General features: G+C 31.9%; 1 protein-coding gene across 3 annotated transcripts in view; it reads right to left on the reverse strand.

Moving 5' to 3' along the window:
* Fife (fife) overlaps positions 1-26,854 on the reverse strand; it is a 295,802-nt gene that overhangs the window by 234,822 nt on the left and 34,126 nt on the right. The gene's annotated exons all lie outside the window — the stretch shown is intronic.

Consider the following 26,854-nt stretch of genomic DNA (forward strand, 5'->3'; position numbering starts at 1 on the left):
ATTTCATTTTCAGTTGATAAAAAAATATCTAAATAAGTGTTGTATATTATTATAATCACAATTTAACGGCCTATCAAAATTCGTCAAAAAATATACTTTTGCTATTTAAAATATATTATCCCCTTCAAACTAACAATAATGGCGTTTACAAAATTTTAATACATCATCCCGTTCCTAGGATATTAGGCGACGCAATTTTAAATGGAAGACCATGTATACACAATTTGCACAATTTATTAAAAAGTATATCACCATTCGCATTTTATACGAATCACCCGGAACAGTTTCAAACTTTCACTGTCATTATATTCATTGCTAGTAAAATCTTAATTACCGAAATCAAATTATGACGACCACCAACGCACTGACTTGACACATGCAATTAGGGAAGTTTGACACATTTTTTTTGATGAAAGTTTGAGAAAATTGGCGACACACTGATTTATTACAAAACAACCAACGGCCTAATTTTTGCTTTTTAATACTTATGCAATAATCCGCAGATATTATTGTCAGTCAGTGCTGTAAACACAGAAGATGATGTCAGCCTGAATTTTATCTATTTTTTAGCACATACCGCTTATGGGTGCATTGCGGGCAAGCCTACATATTAAACGGCATCAATTTTGCAGTTGTTTATATCGGCTGATTTTTTATTTCTTGATTGATACATATAAGTGTCAAGGCTAACTAGAGCAGAAATTTAAAAAATCACACGATATAAACAACTTCATTTTTATTTTTAAAATATTGTAAGAAAAACGTACTGTTGGGCAGAAATCTATCGCTCAGAAATAATAGGAGTAAAAATTATAGTAAAGACCGAATTCATTGGTGCGGTATTGTCTCACCTGCCTCATAGGACAAGCCATCCCTGCTTTGAAGTGAATTTTTCATAGAGTTTAGCTAGCGCATTTATGCTTCAACAAAATGGGCAATATTTTCAGCATTTACTGTAATTTCCCTCGTAACTTCAACAAAGTGTGCGCCATTTTGCTTCTGCATTCGTCATTTTCTGACATTTATTAGTACGGTTTAATTATCGACATCCTAGATCTTTTCCACTGATGAATCTATTACAATTATGTTGCTCGCCTGATGCGGTTATAAATAAAAACATATTTTGGGTTAGGTCAACAATATATCAACATTTTATGACCAGGCACCTAGTACATTTCATCAGTTTAATAGCCCTTTTATTAGATGTTTGAGACTGTGTAATTGTTTAATACCGTATGATGTCGACAAATTTTACAGTAATTTTAATAATGTAAAATTGAAGTAAAACTGACGGCTAATTTAATATGGTTTAAGGTGTATATGTTACAGTGAAAGTGTTCATTCCGTTAACGTATATTTTGAAATTGTTTTCTTTTTATTTTGTATTACATTTTTTGGTGTTTTGAATTGTTTTTCTTTTTATGTGTTTTATATTTTGTTCTTTTTTTATTTTTTATTTTTTTCGACATGTTAACCCTTTCTTTTATTAATTTATTATCATCTGCAAACTTTAAATTAAAAAAAAACTAGGTAAATGTGGGAGTAATAACTGGAAGTTTTCTCATTTGGACTATTTTATCTGTACAGGTCTAGAGAATGACATAGAAAGTTTAACTTTGTATGTTATTTCTATTTCTCCACGACCATTAATGAATATACTGTTCAGCACTTAACTCACTGCTAATAAAAATGTCATTTGTACTACTTTTTCTTTGAGCTCCTTAATTGTGATATTTATTTCCTTTTATTGAAGCTTGGACTGACAGACTGCAGTAAATGCATACACCGTCTAGTGAATGTATACTTTGTGCGCAGTGAATACTTGAATGTACGCTTTGACTGTAACATTTATATGATAATTATACTTGTTTTGTATTTTCTTTTCAATTTTTTATTTTGTTAGGTTAGAGATATTTTTTATATTTGTAATTATTAATGTTCACGTCTTAAATTTCCACCATTGGCGATTGTAGTTCGTTGAAAATAAATCAATATTATTATTATTATTATTATTATCGACATATATTTTCCCTCTGTTCAGCTTCACAAAAACAATGAGAGTCAACGTAAAAGTGCTCCAAAAATCATTCAAGAAATCGCAAAGTGTGAGGATCTGTTGAAATATTCATATAACGTGTTGGACTCGTAGCTCAATTCAATCCAATCAACTCCGCTATTAATTAATCTACTGTTTTCGACGATTTTGAATTTGTGGAAGATTTTATCATGTTATTTTAACAACGTTTATTCGAAAGTTTCCGCAACCAAGAAATTATAATGGCATTAAGACATTCCAAGATTTCTAAATTTTAATCTGATTACGTCATCGAGAGAAAATAAGATTATAGCGCACACATATTGTAAAGCAACACGGTTACCATAGTAATTAGGTTATACAACTACATTTGACAACAGGGGTCATAATAGTGTCATACGGGTCGGTTGTTCAAACAATTATTAATTCCATCATTTCGGGCCCTGCTCGAATGTTCTCCAATATGTAGATAATTAAGACTTATATTAAATCGATTACAAACTCTTGAGTGCATATTGAAGTTCTAAGATTAGCTTCTCAGTCTAAACTAAATTTAATTAAATTTAACGTTTAGAAAAGAACAGCGTCGAGTGAGTCTAAAATCAATACGTACGTAATTACTTACCTGTACGAAATGTAAATGATTTAGAAGATAAAATTATTTGAAGTATCATAATGATTGTAATTATTACCTTGTATGGATGTAGAATTATAAAAATTATTAAGAATTATTATGATAAAACTCAGTGGTAATACTTGAGGTCACGCAATGATCGCATTAATATTTGGATGCCTGAGTATGTTATAGTAGTAATTGTGAAAACTCGAATTATTTCGTTTTATTATGGGTATTGTTCAGAATTGTTATCGAAAATTCCAAATAAGAAAATTTATTATGTCTGTTTTTTAGAGGAAGTTCCGAAGAACAATTTCTTTTGTGAGCATATTGGTTTCATATTATTTATAAAACTAATATTTATGGAGCTCTCAATTTTCAAAAAAAAACTTTATTGTTTTCGTAGATTATTGATATATGATTACAAATATACACATATTTTAAGCTTAATATATTGTAATCGAATATTCAAGAAATAAAAATAATCGTATCCCGGCGCATCCACCAAATTTTCTGTAAAACAATCACGAAAAAGTAAGCTAAGAAATTTATTTTGAAAACACTGATGTTGTCGTTACAATTATTTGAGGCTTTATGATTGACACAACTGCCAAACTGGGTAAAATACGCTTTGCTGTCGCCAACATAATTTTTTTTAACATTAAATTCCAAAGGTTGTTAGACGAAAAGCAGTATGAACGCAGTTTCGCTGGAAATTTCTTTTGTGCAAACTACCACGAAACGTAATTAATTATTGCAAGCAAAGTATTCACTTTAAAATATGCAATTAATGAAATAATTAACTGAAATTTAATTCAGGTACATATTTGCGCCCTTTAAATGTTTTGTTGAGCTGAGGCTGGTGCCGAGCGCAGCGTAAAATTTTGATAATCCCACCTACACATTGAATCAACAACGATTATCGGAAATTTTAAAAAGGCAATACCTTATCTCTGCTCGACAAAATCTCACTCTAAGGTACTTTTAGCTGCAAATCTGATTGTTGTAACAGCGACAACTGGGACATCGAAATCAAGTTAGAAGATCCGCCTTTCAAACTGCCGTGTTTTTTCGTTGAACTAAAGTCACAGCTGAAATGTGGTGCATTTAAGCGGAATGGTAAATCGGGTTTTTACTTTATCTACTTCAGTTTTTATCGCAAAACAGACGTTGAAGTGGAAATGTAAGGATTTTAACTCTCAACTTTTTCGGTCTTTGCATAATATGAGAACCAACATGCAGAGCTGCAGATGTGATAATATCGATCTGAATGAGCGTAAAAATTTAGCAAACGAAAAAGTTATGCTAAATTTATTCTTGACAACTATTTTTCCCAATTTCAAGCACGTAAGGGTCTTGTTGTCCAATAAGCATAAATTTAATAGTTCAGCTAAAGCTAGCATTGCAAGGCAACCTCAAGTCGTTTTGACTTATAATTTGCCTTGGTTGAAACAAGAAAGGAAAACACCGAATACTTGATTAATACTGTTAGTCAAAACCTGTGGCAGCAAAATTGCACATTAAATATGAAAGATAAATTAAAAAAACATCGACAAGCTTAATGAAATCCAACTTTAGATATATAGCCGTTTAAGCTTCTTATTCAAATTGATGCTCAAGATAAGCTGGAAAGGTAAATAATTCCCAAAGTTAATTTTATATGCCAACAAAATAAGCTTTATTCTCCCCGATTAATTACCATGTTGATGTAATTAATAGTTGCAAGGATATTTTTTAGTCAACTTGCTTTTTCACAAAGATTACATTTTTTACGTAATTACACACAAGCAGTTTTCATTTTATAACCTCTAATCTAGATAAGCTGGTAGTTTATTTGGTGCTATCAACGACATACTTTTTAAAGTCAACCTATATTCAAAATTTAAATAAACGCACGTTATTGGTATACCAAACAATAAGTGTATTATTTTAAGATTCCAAAAGCTCTTTAAAATTATAATATTGATAGATACCTCATCCTGTCTGGAATATCAGCTTACTGGAAAATCATTACTTGCATAAACTATATACAAGGTAAGTCAATAAGGGCGCGCTTCCCACATCTCCCTCATTACGGGATATAGAAAAAAAGCCAATGAACCATGTTGTACGGCTTTCGGTGCTACATAAACTAAAGTAATTAAGGGGCAATATTCAACCTTTAAAATAAATTGACTAAACAAAATATTGAAATGACGTCATCAAATTTTTGGTGTCGAAGATTAGACAAATCTTGATTTTACCATTTACACTACCTATATTCCTAACATACGTACATCTAATTTTTTTTTTTTTTTTTGACAATAATTAGTCCGGTAGGTTCGGGATTATTTATCTATTTAATATTATAAGTATTATTATTATTATATTCTAGGGTTCATGAAACGTCAAAAACCGCCATTTTCCGGGTGAACTCTATGACAAAATACTTACTTAGCTTATGCTCGGGATGCAAATTTTCAAGATAAGTGACAACGTCGCACTAGAATTACAGCAAGTTGAAATTTTGTTTTTTTCGCAAAACTAAAAATTTATTTCAAAGCAAACTTTTACGATGAGTAGTTGACCTTCATTCACTTGATTCTCAGATGGTTTTATATTTATTCTTTTTAATATTTCAAAGAAAAATAACCTACGTATTTTTTATAGTTTTTTAAGTTTCTCAAGATAATTTTTCACTAGTATATTCTACAGAAATAATTAAAACTAGGAAAATTTATAAGCACATTCGATTAACCTGGGGAAATTTCACTTTACGAGTAAAAAAGTACAATGAAACATATGCAGCATTTTCGAAAAATTATTTTGCGAAATTTACTTTTTATGAGAACCGCTATAAATTGAAATAAACATATGATGTAATGTTAAAGAAGATTTAAAGTGTGCTACGCGTATGTTTCAAATGAGTTTTTCCTTTATAAAATTTTGTGATGACGTCATCATTTTTGTAATATCAGTTTAGAAAGGTGTAGTGTAATACCAATAATGACAGTTTTGTATTCAAATTTTTCGGAAAAATGGAATGAGTTATTTCTCATTTAATCAATAAAATAAAGTGATTCATTAATTAACTTTTTTGAGTCACCTTGTATAAGCACCTCTAAAAAATATGAATCGAATGATAAATCACAAGACTGATCATATTTTGTACATTTTAGATAAAAAATTTTGAAATGACGACAAAAACGGATAAATTTTGATTAACCATAAACGATTCACCATGTTTCCGATAACTTCAAAAAGTTTTCAAAGTTTCAGAGTATTCAGTTTTGCAATTTCAAAGTTAAATTGCAAAATGTTTTATATAATTTTACTTTTTATTACAAAATCTAAAACCAAACACGGGTAAAAACTCAACACAGATTCATAAACCACAAGTGGAGTAGTTTATTATTTTATAAAATTTATTGACCACGAAACATAACATATTAGGAGAGTGTGTAACGAAAAAAGAAAGACATTATTATACATAACTGGATGTGAAATGTGGTCTTTAATCAAAGCATAAAAAAAGTTACTTATGTTTGAGAGAAAAATATTAAAAAATATTTAATGAATACATTTAAGGGATGTGTACTCAAGTGGGCTGGACATCTAATAAATCTGGAACAGTAAAAAGGATGTTAAAAACAACACTGTCTGAAATAAGAAGAAAAAGAAGCCCGAAGACAAGATGGCTGCAAACTAGATATAATTTTTGTTAAAGGATGTAACAGAAATACACAACCCGCGATCAAAAAAAAAAAAACACCTCTAGTTACGTCCCGATGCTCAAATGTTTTCCAAACGTGTGGCGTAGCTATCCGCGTAACAATAATTTCAGGTTAGATCGATAATTCAAATAATGGCGGATGGATAGTCTACAGATGAAAGCAAGTGACAGAACGATTTTGACACTGACAGATGTGCAGTGTACGATGTTAGCTACGCCATATGTTCAAAAAACATTTGCGCATCGAAGTATTTTATTTTCAATCGCACGTTACTTTTAAAAATCATCAATTAAGTAAAGCATTTTATACTTTTTAAAGATAATAGCATAGTGTACTTGTCTATGATTTGTCTTTTTTATATCTTATTTTAGACCATGTTGAATGTGTATTGTGCTCCTAGTTTAAAGTGGTTTTTATAACAACTTAATAAACATTATCACCTCATTATTACACCACGACGAACAATATGAGTTGAATAACAAAGTACGGCCCTGCAAGAAACCGACCAGTTTCTTATTTATGGTTAGGGATTTACACCATTGTCCCCATCGTCAACTTCGACACAATGGACCTATCATAAAAACCACTTTAAACTGGGAAGACAATACTAGACAGTGTACTTAGTAAAAGAATTCTCAAAATATTTTAATGTCGGTCATCCAGTGATAAAAACGTGTGACAATTATTGACAAGTCGAATGATACAGTATCCACGCGCCTATGTTATTTATGACTTTGCGAATAAAAACTCCAATTATCGGTTAACCTTCTTTATATACACTGGTTTAAAAATAACTTCGTTATTTTTAGAAAGATCAAAATAGTAGTGGGGTTGTACTAACATTTTTTTTTAATTTGAAACAATGCGTCGCGTTTTTTAGTTAAGTTGTGTAATTTGCTAAAACTCATTTACAAGTAAAGTCCAGCTGAAATTATTATGTGATTGATCTTGAAATTGGAGAGATTGTTGTTGAGACGATCTATAATGAATATTTTAGACAGCTTAAGATTTATATTTATATAAGTCTAAAGTTTAAGCAAATTTCATTAAATTTAGTATTTAAAAATTTATAGGTTGAAATAATTATCATTTCACCGCTTTACCTAATTTAATTTATTGAAAACTTGTCGAGACTTATTGCTTTCTCTTGTTTCTGCAGCGTGTTTCGTAACTTTTCTTCGATTACCTTGGTTCCTGTAAAATTGTGCACGAACTTATTAATAACTTTCTTCTCACCCTAAATTATGGATTCAATTTATTATTTCGTAGGTCAGCAAAATTCATTTTCATCTTTGTAAGAAGTTTTATCAGGAAAATGAATTGATCTATCATACTTTTCATATAATACCTAAAGCTGTATCATTACATCTTTTTTTTAAGAAATTAATTCAAAAGAATTTAATAAGGGTTTAAATTTGACTGTTTAGTTGCACTGGTTTAATTTATTACTAAGGTATTTAAACATTCACATCCCGAACGTGCACAAGTCTCATATGATGTGCTACTGGACGAAACATGTGTAAAGATATTTTCATATCACTTATATACACACAAAGATAGCATCACTAGTATGCGCCCACGCCATGTCGATTTTTGGACCACAGAAAATGCTGCGGCGGATTTAAATATTTGTTTTTTCACCGGCAGTTGTTTAATTTTAATTTGTCAAAGTAAATTTTTCAAGCATAACAGCATATAATAATACAAACTACTATCTTCATTATATTCCACACAGCACGGATTAAAAATTAACCATTCCTTAGGCAAACAATTGCGTTTTGTGTTATCATCAAATAATTCTTTTGTTCAAAATTTAGTGATTAAAATTTGCGAATTTGGAACTCCGAGGATCAGTGTAATCTTGCACGATTTTCATTTCTGTAACAGTAATTGTATAATTTTCGTGTAACAGTTGCCACTAATTCGCTTCATTTTCGCTTCCTGCTAACTTTTTAACTGGCAGGAAGCTGAACCAAACATTGTAACGTCTGCTAAATAGAGTTCCAATATTGTGCAACACGAAAAGTTGTTTAGCTAAAAAAACATAAATGGGATAAATCGGCAGTTCGCTACCAAGGGGTTCTTGCGGAAAATTATTATCTGTGAGAAAAAATCCATTACAAAAATGTGTAACAAAATTTCAGAAATTCGTCTCTACATAGAATATCTGGCCTTCGACATTTTGTGATCTTACTCCTGAGGAGATTGATACAATTGAAAATAACAGAAATCATAACGACATAGACTCTTAAACAATTGCAAAGATGTTAAGGCATATATTCGAACTCATTTAAAATTTTCAGCATTTACTGTAACTTCGTTTTATGCATTAATTAATAAAATAATATATAATTAATTAATCAATCTTGTACCAATTTTCCTTCTAACCTCACACTTTAAATTTAAGAAGCTTGAATCACAATTGCCCCTAATAGGTTTATTTAAAAGTTAAATTCGTAAATCTGATTTAAATTTTAACAGGTTTAATTCAGAATTGCCCCTATGGTCCGCCAATTTTACTTTTACATTTATCCATGTTAAATGCTAAATCCTTTCCAAGGAACACTGGTTTACAAATTATGTTGCCCACCCAATATTAATATTACTACAAAGCATCAAAAAACCTCTTTAATTACTAGTTGTTGATCGTATTTTGTCACGGAAACGTATTTCTGAATTTACATCGACACAGTATGTTAAAAAAGCGAGGTTACAACGAGCTGATGTGATGCTTGCGTGATACCAACTTGAATTAAAATTAATCTCGCGAAGAGTCACAAACAACTGAACCAAACACGGAAACAGATGTGACAGATGACAATGAATCTGCGTATATTTGCTGGTTCTCTGGGACCTTCCTCACCCGACATTAATATATTTAAGAGGTGACGATAAAAGATGGTGCAGCAAATGAAAATAGTGGTGGATTATTAAACTATACGTAAACAAGCATTTTATGCGTATGTTTAAAATGAGATTTTCGCATTTTTAGTAGGGACAATGGAGATAGAGTGAGAAATCACCATTTAGAATTTATCTCTTCATTCTTTCCGAAAATTTGATGATGGTATCTCATTTGAAATGCCCAAAGTAACATAATTCTGTACTTAAATTTTCGCCATACTTTCGTGTTACTTAGTACTGCATATACAAGACGTTCCACAAAGTTAGTGTAAAAAGCAATATGTGCATTTTAAGATTATTTCGACACACCTTCCCTCGCTACCGAAATTCAGTAGAATAACTGGAGCTTTTTCGAAAAAATATTGTACTTTACGAAATTTATATGTGTATGATAACATTGATAATCCTTATAAGTCAAAATAAAAATATCTATGTGATGTTAAAGTAAATGTTAAGAAGCATGTTACGCGTTTGTTTTAGGTGAGTTTTTCCATTACAAATTATGTGATCCAGAGTATATCCAGATACAAAACTTTAAGCTCTTATGACGATTATAACACTAGAAGTAATGACTTAGCAATTAGCATATACAAATTTTAGAATTCATCGATGCCATAGTACCAATTTTATTTCACTATCAAATTTTATTTAAGAGTCTTATCCCTAAGTTGATTTGAAAAAAAAGTGTGCGTCGACCCAGGGCCGCACGGTTGCAGTTTTGACTCTGTGTAGTCAATTTATAAAAATTAAGCATGTATACGGGGCGAAGTCATTAATTTTCTCTTAAAAAACAATAAAAACCAAAAATATGTCGCACTTGTATTTTTTGTGAAAATGATGATTAATGATGATTATTGGGTTAATTAAAATAAATATCCAATATTATCAATTGTTGTTTATTATAGAATATACTTCATATTTATTTATAATATAAAAATATCATAATTAATTATTATAATAATATTGTATAAAAAAAATTAAAGTACATTGTGTAATTTACCGACTAAAGTAACAAGTAAATATGTATTCACAAATGCTAGAGCAGTATTTATAACTTATTCGATTTAAAATACAAATTACTGTTCAATCATAGCGTTATCGCCTTCGGTATCTTTATCCCTATCATTTAATACAGTTACTAGTGGCCTATGGTGACTAAAATGAATGATATAAATCTCAATTCTTAAATGTGTAATAAAGCGTGTGAAAACGGCATCAATTGTTGCAACTAATTTAGTCGTTGAAACAGTCAAACGAACACATTTTATTAAATAGTTGTAACATAGACCGAAGCGCCCTCTCGATCACGCCCACGCCACTCTCACGCTCCCTCTCCCACTCCAGTCACTCGAGTCGCTAATTACTACCGCTGCGAACAGGAGGCGCTGCGCGTCAACGCCTACGCACACTAATCGCCTCACCGCAATACAGCTGGATGCAAGAATAATTCGTCAAGTAACTTCTGCACTCAGACAGAGTTCCAAGAGTTATCACTTCTGCATTATGAGGGTTGTTGTAGTTTAGATACTCTTTGAATAGGTTGTGTTCTCTTAGAGCATCCTAAAGGTCCTAAAAGACGGAATCAGCACCACTCTCTGAGACGTTTCATGTACATATTGTTTGATAGTTTATTTCTCTCTTTCTTTCTACATGTCGATGTTCAGGCCCAGTTCAGACCGGTCTCGGTGACATCGACGCCGACACCGAGACCAACACCAAGCTCGACATCCTATTCCGGAGCGCGTAAAGACTTTAGACAGTACTTCCCTCGCTGTCGGAAACGTGACGACTGCATGTCTATTATGTTTTGTTTTCGCAGTAAAATACATGTACCCATTCATTAATTTTTTTGGGTCATCCTGTATATGCAAATCCAAAAACTATGAATGGAATGATAAATCACTAGACAAGCCTCATCATATTTTGTACATTTTAGATAGGATTTATTTAGCAAAATTTTGTGGTGACGTCATAAATTTTTTAGGGGGGATGAGCAAATACATTTTGATCAAAAACTTACCATGCTTATGATAACTTTAAAACACCTTCAAGATTTCAAAGCATTCGGTTTTGTAGTTCCTGAGTAAATCAGTAAAATAAATTTACGCATTCATTAATTTTTTTGAGTCACCCTGTATATGCAAATCCAAAAAATATGAATGGAGTGATATATCACAAGCACAGACTCATCATATTTTGTACATTTTACATAGGATTTATTTGGCAAACTTTTGAGCTGACGTCATGAAGTTTTTGGAGGGGATAACCAAATATATTTTGAGTAAAGATTGATGATGCTCTTTATAGCCTTAAAACATCTGCAACATTTTAAAACATTCGGATTAGCAGATTCAAAATTAAATTGCAAAATGTTGTTTTATAATTTTGATTTTTTTTCCAAAAATCTGGACGTTTCGGGAAAAAACTCATTCGGAGTCGTAAATTACATGTTTAGAACTATATTATTTTATACAATTTAAAACCCATTTACTATGTACAATTTTGAAGTGACGTCATCACATTAGTGGTGGGGATGATTAGACAAATTGTGGTTAGCGATTTACCATCTACATGATATTCCTAATATAACTACAAAATTTCACAACAATCGGTCCAGTACTTTCGGAGATTATCTGTCTAATAAAAATCCGGGACGGCAGACAGACGGACAGACGGACGGACAGACGGACAGACGGACAGACGGACAGACGGACAGACAAACGGAAATGGGAGACCTATTTCTTCGGTCATGAAAGATCGAGAAAAACGTAAAAGTAGAGAGTCGGCCGACGGATTCGATTACAATACTTCCTTTGCTTACGCTCGGGAAGTAAAAAAGAAGTTAAAACTCCAAAAATAAGTTGTTCTTGATAAACAAATATTTTTATAACATACAGGAATTTTTAGATTTTAATTTTTCTCATTGATTTTTGTAATTAATTATTATCTAACTATTTTTCATGTTTATTATTATAATTTATATTAATTGCTGGATCTGACATGTGTAAAGTTTTTATACTTGGGCTACTTATTAGTGTCAGAGTTTCAGGGCCGGTTTTACAATATGTGATCAATTGTGTCGGTTAGGCAACAGTTATAGTCAACCACTGGCTTTTATCAAACGTTTTTAGGTTGATCGCGACTAGTTTCAAACTTGGGCAGCAGTTTTTGATGTGATTAGAAGCCAGTTGCAGTTCCAGAAGAGGAACAAAAGCGTGAACCCAGTTATAGTGTGCCAAGAAATATGGTGATTTTACGAGTTTAACTCCTTCACTATCCAGACTATCCTTGAATAATTCAACTTATTAAATACAAATTTATGACACCATCACAAACTTCAATAGTAGCTCTTTATTGGAGGTTGCTGGCACGCTTTAAGTCCTATACAGAACCGGCTTATCTTTAGCGATATTAGGGTAAGACATTTTTGGTTCACAGACGAGGGAGTTGGGAAAGTGAAAACCACAAAAACCACTATTTTCGTTGGGACACTATACGTGAGAACTATAGAGTGTTTGTGGGAATGTATGGAGAGAAGAGGACTGAGTGAAAAGTTAATTGCAGCAGCTAGAGAGATTTATAGAGAGACAGTGACTAACTACTTAGTATGAGAGTGGGAGGAATAGAAAGTGAAATGTTTTGGACGACGAAAGGATTGAGACAGGGATGCCCATTAAGTCCCAGTCTGTTTGCTTGTTACATAAGCGATATCGAGGAAATGTTTAGAGGAGTACAAGCGAGAGGAATTGTGGTATGGAGAGAAAAGGTATGGTGTTTGGCATTTGCAGATGATTTGGTAATATTGGCGAAGGATGAATGTGGAATGAATGAGATGAAAAAAATCTGCAAAGATACTTTAAAAGAAAGAAACTGGAGGTAAAATGTAGAAAAAACAAAAATGATGGTGTTTAGAAAAAAAGGAAGAAAAGGGGAGGAAAAAGTTTCGGCGTTGGGAAGATCGAATCATAGACACAGTAAAGGAGTTTAAATATTTAGGATTTAAGTTTAAAACAACTAACACGGTAAAAACACACATAAGAGGAAGAAGGGTCAAAGCAATGCAGATAGTGGGAATGGTGTGGAGTATAGGTGAGAGAGTATTTGGACATGACATAAGAAGAAGGATGAAAATGTTTGATAGTTTAGTTAGGAGTGTATTAATGTATGGAGTGGAGATATGGGGACGGAAGGAATATGCAGAAAAATATTTGAGGTGGATGTTAGGGCTACGGAAAAAGACGTCAAGCTATATAGTAAGAGAAGAATGTAAACGAGACAAATTAAGAGTATACCCTGGAAAAAGAGGTGTAAAGTATGATGAAAGGTTAAAAGAAAAAGAGGAATGTAGGATATTGTATGAATGCTGGAAGAAAAAAAAAAGGAAGCAGGGAAAGAACATCACAAGGGCAGACAAGGATATTATGAAAGACTGGGATACGCATGGATGGAAATAGAGAGAAAGAGAGAAATGGGGGTGAGTATGAGAGAAGAGTTGTGTATATGTGACAGAGACATAGATAAACAAGAGAGAAGAGCGAGTGTAAGTAAATCTAGGTACAATGCAGACTATAGAAAGATAATAACAAAAACAATACCAAAGTACCTAGACAAAGAAAGCGCAAAAAAAATAATTGCGAGATTTAGGTGTGGAAATGAAGAAAGAAATAATAAGTTTTGGGTAAGCGAAGGCGAGAGAATGTGTAGAATGTGTGGAGAAGGGCGAGAGACGATAGAGAACATGCTACATGACTGTGAGGAAAGCAAAGAAAGAGAGGAGAGTGTGACAGAGATATTGAATGAAGACGGAAGAGGGGTGGAATGGATGAATGAAGTGGAAAGGACAAGAGTAAAGCTGTGACAAGGGGGGATGGGATAAAGGGGAAAAAATAGTTATTTGGTTTATAAAATGTAATTATTTGGTTTTTGTTAATTAGGAAAAAAATTGTAGTGTTGTAAATCAATAATCTTTTAAGCCCGTAGGGTAAAAAAATAAACACTTACCTATACGTGAGACCTAAACAAGTTGTTACGAGCTTAAAAGGTGAAAACCAGTAGTAGCAAGCTAACAACAACTCTAGACAACAAATCAATGAAAATATTATGGTTAAAAAACAAACTGATTGAGGTGAACCTAAAACTGATTGAGGTGGACCTAAAACTGAAACAACAATTTGTAAACTGTAGATTCTTAACTCAGGGACTGCTATGGAATCGAAGATACAGAAAAAAATGACAATACACATTTTTATCCAAGCAATGAGATGGTTATTGAAAATAAGTAAAACGGTATATACACTTTGTAGCATCTGAATTCGTAGAGCATTAAGGTGTCGAAGATCCACAACAGGACGGGGTTACCTCCTATTCTTGCTTACAAAACGGACAGGACGAGTAAAGACAGCCACTGTGGGTCGATGAAGTAACGGTAGATAAGTACACAAGTGGTTTGTCACTGTATTTGAAGTTTGAATGATTCATGTTAAAGAGAATTTCAATGGACTGTTTATAAGGTGAGTAAAGTAATATTCTTCTTTGTGATTTGTAATGCTTGATTGAGTAAAAGAATTGTAGATCCTGAGTTTTCTGAATAATACATCGAAACAAATTCACTCAACAGGGTTTGTCGCAGTTATCATGGCCGTCCTTGTTTTAGACATAGAATAATTGTATTCATTTTCAATACACGATCCTGGAACAGTGACGGTAACTTGTGAATATGGCGTACGACTGGAGTTCTCCGGACTTGCTGGCGGATTAGCGGATTGTGAAACCTTTTTTCTACAAAAATTTACTTCGTTACAAAAAATGTAATTAAATTTAAATTGTAAAACAGTATGTTTCTCTTTCTCTCCTTGCTCAACACACTGTATTTCCTAGTATAGGTTTCCGTCCCTAAAATTCTAAGCGTAAATAAAGTGTTTTAGACGAAGATAAAAAACAGAAACATATCAGGTGTCGGAATTGGTACAGTTTTACAACACCTTGCCAAAAAGAAGTCTACTGTAATTACAAACCTAGTTTACTGACTTTTAATTATGATGTAAGTGTAACAGGTGAATTTGATACTTTTCTTAGTTTGAACGCTGGTTAAAAATATAATATATAAAATTTCAACAAAGGGCTACATCAAAGTAAATGTAGCATATTGGATCTAGAAAAGTAAACAAAATATCTAGACAATCTTTTAATATGCTGTACTAAGGAGGTCGAAACTGCAGGCTACAGATTTATTAATAATAATAATAATAGTAATTTGTTTATTAGCGCTAAGATAGACTCAATGCATTTGCACTTGGCAAAATAAATTGTAACGGTTTTAAAAAATGAAGAAAAACACAAAATAAAGGAAAAATAAACTCTAATTTGGATAAAATAAAAATCAAGGAAATTATACAAGGTTTTGCCAAGTGTCACTCAAATAATCTTTGAATGAATAGATTGCCCTTTTTAACAAAAAGCGACGGATTTTAGTTTTTGCCGGGTACAGTCTTTAAGTGATTTCCAATTTTGTTATCAAATTTAATACGATAATAGTTTTTGCCTTTTCTGAATTTTGATAGTTCTTTAACATGTTATAACACAGATCTGTAGTACGAGTGTAATAATCATGACCAACGTTTAATTTAATACAAGATGTGGGATGATTTCTAGGTAAGATATCCGACCTAGAAATGAACAGACGGGTCAGACTGAGAATGTTAAGTTTTTTGAAGTACAAATGGTAGAATGTATCGTACTGTGAAGAGTTCGTATATGTGGTATCGTGCGTAAGTTCGCGTCAACTGATATTTTAGCTGATTTCTGTATGAGTAGGCACAGAATAATTATCCCGCATAAATAACATATTAACATGGATAACGTAGACCTAAGTATACATTAAAGAACAGTGAAGGTTTGTAAATAGCCGCACCTTTCAACGTAATAATCCTAACATAAACCCTAATTGAAATAAAAGCACGGTAATAAAAATTTTTAGGCGTCGAGTCGTAACAAAATAACCGAGTCACAAATCTTAATCAGAATAAGAAATCTTGTCTTACATAGCAAAGCGAAAAAAACGCTGAAAAAATGTTACGTGGTCATTGCACAGCTTGATGTTTGATGGAATTTTTTTATATTATTATAAACGGAAGTGGAAGAGACTGGGTAAGAATAAGGAGAAAATAGAATTTGCTTTGTTGAAATGAGAATACAACAAGAATGAAGTTAAATTTTATCGCGATAATCTTGCATGGCAAGGAAGAGAAATAAATGAAATAACATCTGTTTGAAGTACAAACAAGAGTTTAAGAACCATCTGTTTCGTAGTAATGCGAAATTTATGGTTGATGTTCAGGGAGTGCTTTTTTAAGGATGTTGCTGTAGCTTTTATTTCACAAATTTAATTCGCAAGTTTACGGCAAATAAACTTTACTTATTGTCAAGCAAATAATTTTTATGTGTCTGATCGTTAAAACTTTTAATTAACTCACTAAATTTTAAGGATAGAAGTTGAGTAAGTTATAAAAAAGTGTTTGTCATGCACAAAATGTTGGTAAGCAAATTCAATCACTGTATACAGCACTTTCTAAAGAATTTGTGTTTATTTTTTACACTTTCCACAACGTGAACGTTCCTTGGTAATGTGTTTGTCGATTTATACGTAAATAGCCTCGTTTGGAAACAATACTATTGTTACAAGAATGGATGTAAACTTCTTATACACACGAAGTCAGAATAAAATATCTTCAAAGTTCATTTTTATGGAAACTTTAAGAATTAGGAAATAAATAAAATTCCGGTTAAATAGTGGAGAGTACAATTTCCATATAGAGAGTTGTAGAGAACATGTAGATACACATTTATCCATAATTTTCGCCTCCGCACATTTATTGCCTTCAAAAATTTGTTTGCTTTTTTTGTCTATTCTACTCTGGTGAATGAATAGTAAATACCTATGTATCTTAAAGGAGTCGCTACTGATTATGTTCGCTTTGAAAATTTTAACTGTCATGACAGAATTTTAAACAAAAGGATATTTTCTTAACCAGGGTTTCTATAAATCATTATAAGGTCGAAGTAGGTGATGGAAGGGTGCCGGCTCTCACTTTATTGGACTTTACTAAATACCCAAGGACTCACGACAAATACCACACTCATCTGTATGCCTAAAAACTTCATATCTTATTAAAAAATAAAACTAGTTCATTACAATAAAAAGCAAATTTATTGTAGTTAAACATCACAGTAAATGTAACAAACGTTCACTTTCTTTTTAATGTCAAAAATGTTCTGTAACATCCTTTCGTCAATGCTTCGGACCCATTCTTCAATTTCATGTTGCAACAGGAACTCCTGACTGCTGAAACATGTTTGCGGATTCTGCTCAAGTCGTCTCAAATCATCAACTTCCTCAGATACTGAAGGTCTTACAAAAGATTTCCCTTTGTCGACACTGCCAGTTTGAACAAATCTGTTGATGTTTCTTAAATTTGCAAATCAGGGTATTTGGCCAGATATTCTTGCTTACTATTTTTCATTGTCCGTATGGCACAGGGGCTGCGAGGGTGTTATTTATGCCGCTGGTTTTTACTTTACAGAAATTATCACAAAACAAAAACCGTAATATCAAATTTTGTAATTTTTTTAATAAGCTGGATTTGTCGGATTATACTTTAAGGGTTAAGGAAGTTCTGCCGAAATAGCCTTAGATCAATTTTTTGTCACATCACTGTAACTTAGAAACTGTTTGCAGACTATTTTCAAGTTGTTTATTATCCTATCTAATCGGTTAAAAAGTTCAGCGAACCTTTTGTCGAAGTTAACATTAAATTCTTTTTTGATTTCGAATAAATACAACTTGATTTCATTTTTTAGGGTTTCGTGGTCACTTTTTGGAATTATGGGTTTTGATGAGTCACAATTTATAGGTTTTCGAAGTTGAGAAATATTCAAAATTACGATTTCGTTTTTAATGGCTTTTTATTTTTTTCATCGTTTTAGGACAGAGTGTGGTCCGGCATGACCCCACGCTCCAACAACAAGCAGTCAGTCAAGCATTTCCATTGCTTAAGTTTTTTTATCCAGTGTGGTGTCTTAACAATGCTGGAATGGAACACATTACATAAAAACTGGTGCCCGAGTTTGAACACTGTTGAGACATGGAACGGGGTTTTGTTCAAACTACTGGTAGGTATCACAGATCCTGGCACTACGATAGTCCTATTAGGATCCCACTCACAGTGATACTAGACAAAAGTCTGGCGACTTCACTCTCACACTACTTAAAAAATAATAACGCTACTACCAATTTATTAACAGCAAAGTTTTCCTGTATCACAGGAAGATTTTTCAGTGAAGGTTTATTGATCGTTAAGTGGAATGGCATCAAGTTTGGGTACAAATAAATATATTAATCGTGCCAAAATTTCAAGAACCTTAAAATAAAACTTATTGACAAAATGGATTCTCGCTTAATTTGTCAAAAAGTTTAAATAGTTGTTCCAAAATGCCCAAAAAATATTTATATGAGAAACTGAAACACTCAATATAGAAGAAAAAACCCCCATACGAAGGCGGAATATTAACAGCTACGTTTACTAACAATGTTCGTAAGTTGAAAACTATCGGCTTTACTACACACGCACCCTACTTTAGTAAAAGAAACCTACGCAAAAGCGTTGCGACTGTTCCTTGTCAATCATATTAGATGCCCTTCACAAGATTTATCATTCGACTTAGCATTCTCACTATCATCACTCTAAGCTGTGACTAAACCCGCACCACTGCATGTAGCTTATAACAATACACAAATCTCTTGAAAATCTGTCGTCTGCGATTTTAGACGAGTCGTTTCTAAACTTATCTCTAAAATAAATCGGTTCATGTAGTTGGAGCGGACCTGAATATTCAAATAGTGTGCGATCAACAAAAATGGTCCTCTAGTTGGCGCTCGATAATTAGCTACTTTTGTGAGCAGTGCAGACAATGAGAAAGATAGCTAGCTGTTCTTGATTATATCTTATAACTTCATGTTTTATAATCCCCACATCCACACTGCATACCAAACAAAAGTCCAAATAAATTTGTTATTTACGTTTTAAGACCTACTGGTGCACATTTTCTTTAGGATAACTCATGTACGTAAAGTTAACAACAGGGATGGATTATTAAGCCACAGATGACGGAACGTATCACTCTGCTCTCACGTTGAGTCGATGTCATTATTTTTTAAAATATGCAAATTCTGGTTAGCGTTTTGCATAAATTTAAAAAGAACATGTACTAGGTTTTACTTTGTAGCAATATAATTTTTAGATCCCAAAATGTTACTTGTATCATCAGTGGCGCACACAGAAAAACTGACAGGGAAAGGGATAAAAGACAGTTGAGCCATAAGACAGTTGAGCCATACTCAACTGTTTTCCCTTCCCCTTTCAGTTTTTCTTAATTACAACAGTGAACTAATAAATACTCCTATTTAACATAGGGATTTAATTCACACAGAAGCATAACTCAAATCATTTATTGACGGAAATTACGCTGTGCTATAAACAGAAGTACAACTTAGTTAATTATTATTTAATTGCCTAATAAAATTAAATATAGAATTTTTTACCCAGGTACGGTGAGAGAGAATCAGTTCCCGGGTGCGCCACTATTCAACAATTTTATCTTTTTTTTTTTGGTTTTCGTTTTCGACCGTCATTTTAAAAATTAGAATGCAATTAATTTTTCTAGACCAATAATATAATCACTAATCTTGGAATTTGTGAAATTTTAAAGATTTGTTCTTTCAAAATCTACACTGAAATATTTTAAATGTTACAAATGGTTCATTTCAAAATTTATATTATAACTTCTCCAGCGTAAGCTATGGAAGTACTATAATTGGGTCCGTCAGATGAATGGCTACTTTCTTGTTTTCTCCATGTTCCGTCCGTCTGTCGTTTGTCGACTGTCTGTCTAGCTGTCTATCTGTCTCTCTGTGGCGATTTTTACTAGACAGATAATCTCCAAAACTACTTGACCATTGTCAAATTGTATACATAATACATATATGTATGTTAGAATGTTAGAAATATTGTGTAGATGGTGAAACGCTAACCAAAATTTACCTGATCATCCCACCAACAATGAGAAACCTCATCTCCAAAATTTATAACAGTAAATTTTATTTCAATTTTATAAAATAACATATAGGCCCGTGCCGATAATTTTTGAGAAAGAAAAAATTTAGAACAGGCTGATACCCATTGCAAAAGAAGGAAAATATAAGAAAAATAAAAGGAAAAATAATTTACGGGCGATCTGAGGTCGGGAAGTGGAAGAAGGTGAGCTTTTAAGGGTAGAAGACGGTTTATCACGATTTCCAGCAAAACCACAAATCCTATCAAAAAAAGTTAAATGGCAAAGTTTTAGGTAATAAAAGGATCTACAACTTTTGTATTTTGACTTTTTTTGCATAAACTCAAAATTTATGCGAAAAATGCAAATAACCGAGTTCTTGGTTTTTTATTTTTATCTCCCACAAAAATTTTTTTTTTCACGAAATTTGGTGAAAACTTACTATTTATGTCAAAACTCACTGTAGTTTTTTTGATTCAAAATATTTATTTTTCCCCCTTATTTTGATTTAATATCGAAAAACCACCCTAATTTTCAATCGAAAATTCTCACGTCAGAATGTTTAGTTTTTAAAAAAGTCCTGTGCTTTTTGTTCGTTAAAATCTCTAGTTTCTGATGGTGTAAAAAAAGTATACATTACTATGGCAAATTTTCACAGGAAATCCAAAAAAAGGAAAAAACTCGAATCCGAATTTTTTTTAATCATGTAAAATTTTGAGATATTTATTAAAATTTACACTTTAATAGCAATATATTCTATTGATCAACATCAAGAACGGCTTACTTATATTGATGACGTTGTCACAAAATTCCTTTATGAAAACAAATGGATAGCACGCTTCTTTACCTGTAATTTTACAGTTCACACACATTTTTGTTCTAACTTATAGGGGTTATCAACAAAAAACATAAAACCCGTAAAAATAAATTTTTCAAATGTTGGAAGAATCTATATTTCTTCGCCTGCGACGGAAATTCTGTCTAAATAAGTCCATTGGGCGACTAACTGCTTTCATATTTTCTCGATGGGTCATGGCCACTAGACTACGAAACATAAGTCTCCTGTTTCCATATGTCTGCCTGTCTGGCTATCTGTCTGTCCGCCGTCCGTGACGATTTTTGTTGGACAGATGATCTCCGAAACAATCGGACCAATTGTTGTCAAATTTTGTAGGTGTATTACTAATGTCATATAGGTGATAAAACACTAACCAAACTTTGTGCAATCATCCCCACCAACAATGTGATGACGTCACCACAAAATTGTACAGAGTAAATGTGTTTTCAATTGTATCTAGTAAAGTAACATACTCCTACAGGTGTATTTTATGAAACTATGCTGAGTTTTTGCCTGAAATGTCCAGATTTTTGAAAAAAAAAATGAAAATGATATAATATTTTGTAATTTAATTTTGAATCTGCAAAACTGAATGCTTTGAAATCTTGCAGATGTTTTAAAATTATTCTACATAAGTATAGTAAATTTTGGATCAAATTATGTTTGCGTCTGTATGTGAACAGATGAATTTGTATAATTTAAAAGTACCGTTTTGTAATAGAAAAACTCAATCGAAATATACGAATTGCATGTTTCTTTGCTAGTACTTTAACAGATTAAGATACATATCATTATTTTAACTTATAGTGGCTACCACTAAAAATTAAAATTAGCAAAATTATATTTTATAATTTTTGAACGAATCTGTATTTGTTCGCCTGTACTTCAGGAGCGAGGAAAGTTCTATCTAAATAGTAATTTTTATGTACTTATTATTTTTTTTTATATACGATTTTTCTGTGTATTTGGTCGTATGTGTTGTATATTTCATAAATACGTCCCGTAATTTCCACACGGTTTTTCTAGGATACAAAATCCTGATACACTTCTACAAAAATTCTAAATTTTACTATAAACATGCAATTCTTTTAATTATTGTTAATTGTTTCACGCTTTGCCAGATATTTTTAGTTTTGGGTAAACAGATACAGAAATTTTAAAATTCTAGGTTTCTTTCATTATGTACGAATGAATCTTATTGTAGTGTAAACATTAACTTAATTCTGAAAATTGATTAATTAGACGGTTAGGAGTTGCAAGACAACGTTATACGAAACAAATGTTTATCCGACTCACGGTTACGGAGATAAAAAATCGCTGCCTACCCAAAATGCACGTTTGCACATTTTTTTAAGATCGGATTGACTGTACTATATTAACCTTTAAATCTTATTGGTTACGGTTTTGAACACCTAATAGCGCGACGCTCTTCTAACATAAAATGACTGTATCAGTCTACAAAAAAACTCGAACACTATCGCTTGGAATAAAATTTTCCGTCGACGTCATAATGTTGTAAATTATCTAACAGCCATCAAAGAAGGGCAGAGTACAGGTAATGTAAAAATTATGAAAGTTTATAAACTTTTGCTATAAATACATATTTATTTATGAGTGCACTAAATAAGCCAAACGAACAAATTACATTGCGTAAAAGTGATATTCTTGTTTACTTCAATGCTTTCAGGTGTAGAGATTTAACTACTACGAGAAAAGTTTGCAGAATAAGAACCTCACACAATTTTCCGAGTGAAAAAATTGCCTTGAAATCCCTTGCTTCTTACCGGATCTGCTAAAATCAGCACAATTTAAAGATAGCAGATTTCAGATAATAAATCAACCCAGGATTATATAATCGAGATTTTAAGTGGAATTTAAACCTCATCCTTAAACATTAATTCCCGGTAGTCTGTCCCCATTATAACAAGTCGTTATTCTGCATACCCCCTTCGTAACCTCTCCCGTTGTAATCAGAATTGCATAGCGAGAATTCCAGACGGTACATGTTAATGTTAAATTCAACAGATTTCTTGGCCACAAAACGCAGTCAAATTTCAAGGTAAATTATAGAAATCGTACGTACAGGATAATTGCAACAAACCGACCCATAAAGGGTAAAAAGAAGGTTTGAATGCTACACAGAGAAATCTATGCAGGTGCTCCATAATTAATTTCAATTTAATAATTTTCATAGACTGACGGTAGAAAAGACTGAATTTTCATCATGTCCTGCGGACCCTTCACTCTATGGAGCTTCGATTTTAAGCTACAACCCCTCGAATGAGTAATTCAGGACGTAGTTTCTTGTTATTCCATAACGTCGTGGTAACCAATTCAAAGCAAACTCTGATAAATTATAACAATGAAGGGTCAACAAATTGTGTTACATTTGGACCTTGCTATGTGCAGGTAGAGTTTATATGTTGTGCTACGGTGAATGTAAAAACAAGTTTATTTTAAAATAGCAAGTGTAAAATTATTAATTTGATAGTGATCTGATAACACGACGTATGTACAACTATGTCAATGCAAACATGAAACTTATTAATTCTTTACGGTAACGATAATACACTGTTGTTATTGAAGCAATTGTAACAACTAAACACGGTTAGTTATTAATGTAAAAAACACCACACGCAATTTACGTGTGATGTTCAATGCCCGGTGACACTGCAAGATCTGACATATTATAGAAGATAATAAACGAGTCATACATTTCCCACAGAACAACAAAAAAAAAACAGGTCAAGTACATCCAAGCTGCTCTAATTGTGTTTAAACAATCAATATCATACTCTCACTGTCCAAATTAAACTTTGGGTGTACATTTCTTTTTAAGTTCTGTATAGTATATTTCGATAAATTATATATCGTGACACGCATAAATATAATTGTCTAACATTTATTATTGGTTTCATATTTCGTTGGAGTACTAGTAAATTAACAGTTGTAGCTAAAGGCGCATACATTGCACATATATATATATATATTTTTTTAAGTTTAATAATACAATTATCAGTGCTTATTTAATGAAAGCAAGGGAAACTATAAATATTACTTTCCAACATTTTCAAGCTTCCATAGGTTGAATAGTTTAAATAGTTCTAACTTTGTCCTCATATGTGGGACCAGGAAGTTCCAGAGAGTGTTCGTGACTTTCATGACCAGAAAGAGTTCCTAGCAACATAAAAACTCTGAAAACAATATGACAAGATTGATAAGTTTCAAGTTGTTTTAACATATGTTCGAACTGTCATAAAATGGTGCTAGTCCTTTATTTCACTCAACTTTCACTTTTTATGTCTTTAAATTTTTAAGTGTTGTCTGTCACTGTAATCGAAATTTAAAGGTCTCAAAGTCCGCTAAAAAATATACGTATTAATTTAAAATAATTCATCGAAGGTTATTTCGACAGAACTTCCCTCGTCCCTAAAGTACAATAAAACAAATCCAGCTTTTTCGACAAATTAAAAAAATTAATTATGTGAATTTTATGTTTTTTTTTTTTTAATTAATAAAACAAATTTGCTCACTCATTAATTTTTATAAGTCATCCTGTATAACAAATTCAAAAACTTTTAACATTCTGATAACTCGCAAGTATAGACCCATCACATTTTGCACACTTTACGCAGGTAGGATTCAGTTGACAAAATTTTGAGATGGCATCATAATTTTTTTTGAGGGGGACAAACGTATATATTTTGATGAAAATTTACCATATAGTAAGTTTAAAACGTCTACAAAATTTCCAAGCAGTCGGTTATGTGTTCCTGATTTAATCAATAAAATAAATTGACTCTTTCGTTAATTTTTTTAATCACCCTGTATACTAAGTAATTATAAAAACTGTGAGTGCGTTGAAATTCAGTATTTTATCATTGAGAAATTGTGTTAAACCAATTTTGACACAAAAGTGTTGTTACTATATTATGCATGATAAAAATGCATACCCGAAAAATTTAATTTGGTAAAAAAACTCTCCTAGTGATGATCCAGCAAAATTTTGCATTTAAATCAACTTTTTAAATTGAAGGAAGAAAAAAAATGTAATTCGAAATGCGCAAACAATGCATTTTATATGACAGAATTCGTAGCGGTATATAAACATATTGATTTTCTGAACAGCTTTGATTCTTCACAGTTTTTCAAAAGTTTTCTTTATAGTACTTCGGATTTATAACCGAGATGTTAGAGAGTACCCAAACTGAGTGCTTTATATAGACTCAGATAAAACTTAGTGACAAAGAAACATCATTTGTGTCAAAATTTTTGTATTTTATGCTATACCTACTCAGGGACACTGGTTTATCCACAATGAAATATGGTAAATAATACTAAATAAATGTTCAAATGCTCATGTCACTGATATCATTCACATTATATTTTAACACTTAATTGTGGTGGCTAAAGTTTCAAAATTTTAACAAATCAAGTATAAACACATTTATGTTGTTGCGAATACAGTTTGTCTCTAAGTTTTGTCTGCGACTGTATTTAATGGAGTTTCGTAATTGAACTAGTGTAATTTAGTTAGCACTTATAAAAGTTGGTAGTCATTAAAAGTCTCACTAACAAACAAAATTAACGTCAATGAGTGAAATGGTATTTTCTTCAATTTCACACATAGTTAAAATGATTAATTTATTATTGTAAAAATTTAAACTTCAAATTCTGTAGTCTGAAATTTATTATTCCAAGCAGGGCTAAATTCCCTGAAAATTTAAAAATTCGAATTTTTATTTAAAAATGGAAAAAGCATGCAAAGTAGAAAAGTAGAATAAAGTACACGTTACATAAGATATTTTAACGCACTCGTTTGCTAATTTTAAGATTCGTGCTCTAAAATAATATATTATGGGACTTACGAGTATATGTATTTATATTCTTTCTTTCTTGAATTTTTATATTTTTATATAAATTAAGTATTGTAATGGAATCCAAAGGGATAATTTTATATTTTGTCCACACTTCATGGACACTAGAGTACGAAAAACTAGGTCTTCCATTTTCGCCTGTCTTTTGTCTGTCGTCCGTCATCTGTCGTCTCTTTGTGTGTTGAAAAAAAAACGCTAACCAAAATTTGGCTAATCATTTCCACCAACAATGGGGGACGTCATCTCTGAAATTTGCAATGATAAATTTTACTTAAATTTTATAAAAGAACTTCCTACATTGTTGTTTATGAATCCGTTGAGTTTTTACCCTAGACATCCAAATTCTTGAAATGAAAATCAGAATTGTATATGTAGCAACATTCTATTATTAAACTTTGAAACTCCAAAACCGAATGCTCTGAAATCTTGCAAACGTTTTAAGGTTATCGTAGTCATGGTAAATCGTTAATCAAAATTTATCCAAGAAACAAGCTTCATCATTAGCGACATTAACTGAAAAATTTTAAATCACAATAATTAATGTAAAAATAGAAATAAAATTCTAGAAGGAAACTCTGATGTGTATCGACATAGACGACCGACGACGAACAAACAGGCAGAAACGGGAGACCTATTTCTTCATACTCTAGGGGTCACGAAACTTCGAGGAAACATAAAAGTAGTAGACCCTATTAGAAAACTTCCGTAAGCTCGGGAAGTAATAATTAAATAAAAAATGGTAATAATAATTTAAATAGAACATAT

The sequence above is a fragment of the Zophobas morio genome, unplaced genomic scaffold, assembly GCF_036711695.1.
Source record: "Zophobas morio isolate AGI-343-1 ecotype UQ-CSIRO unplaced genomic scaffold, CSIRO_AGI_Zmor_V1 ptg000024l, whole genome shotgun sequence".
In the NCBI taxonomy this organism is placed as follows: Eukaryota; Metazoa; Arthropoda; class Insecta; order Coleoptera; family Tenebrionidae; genus Zophobas; species Zophobas morio.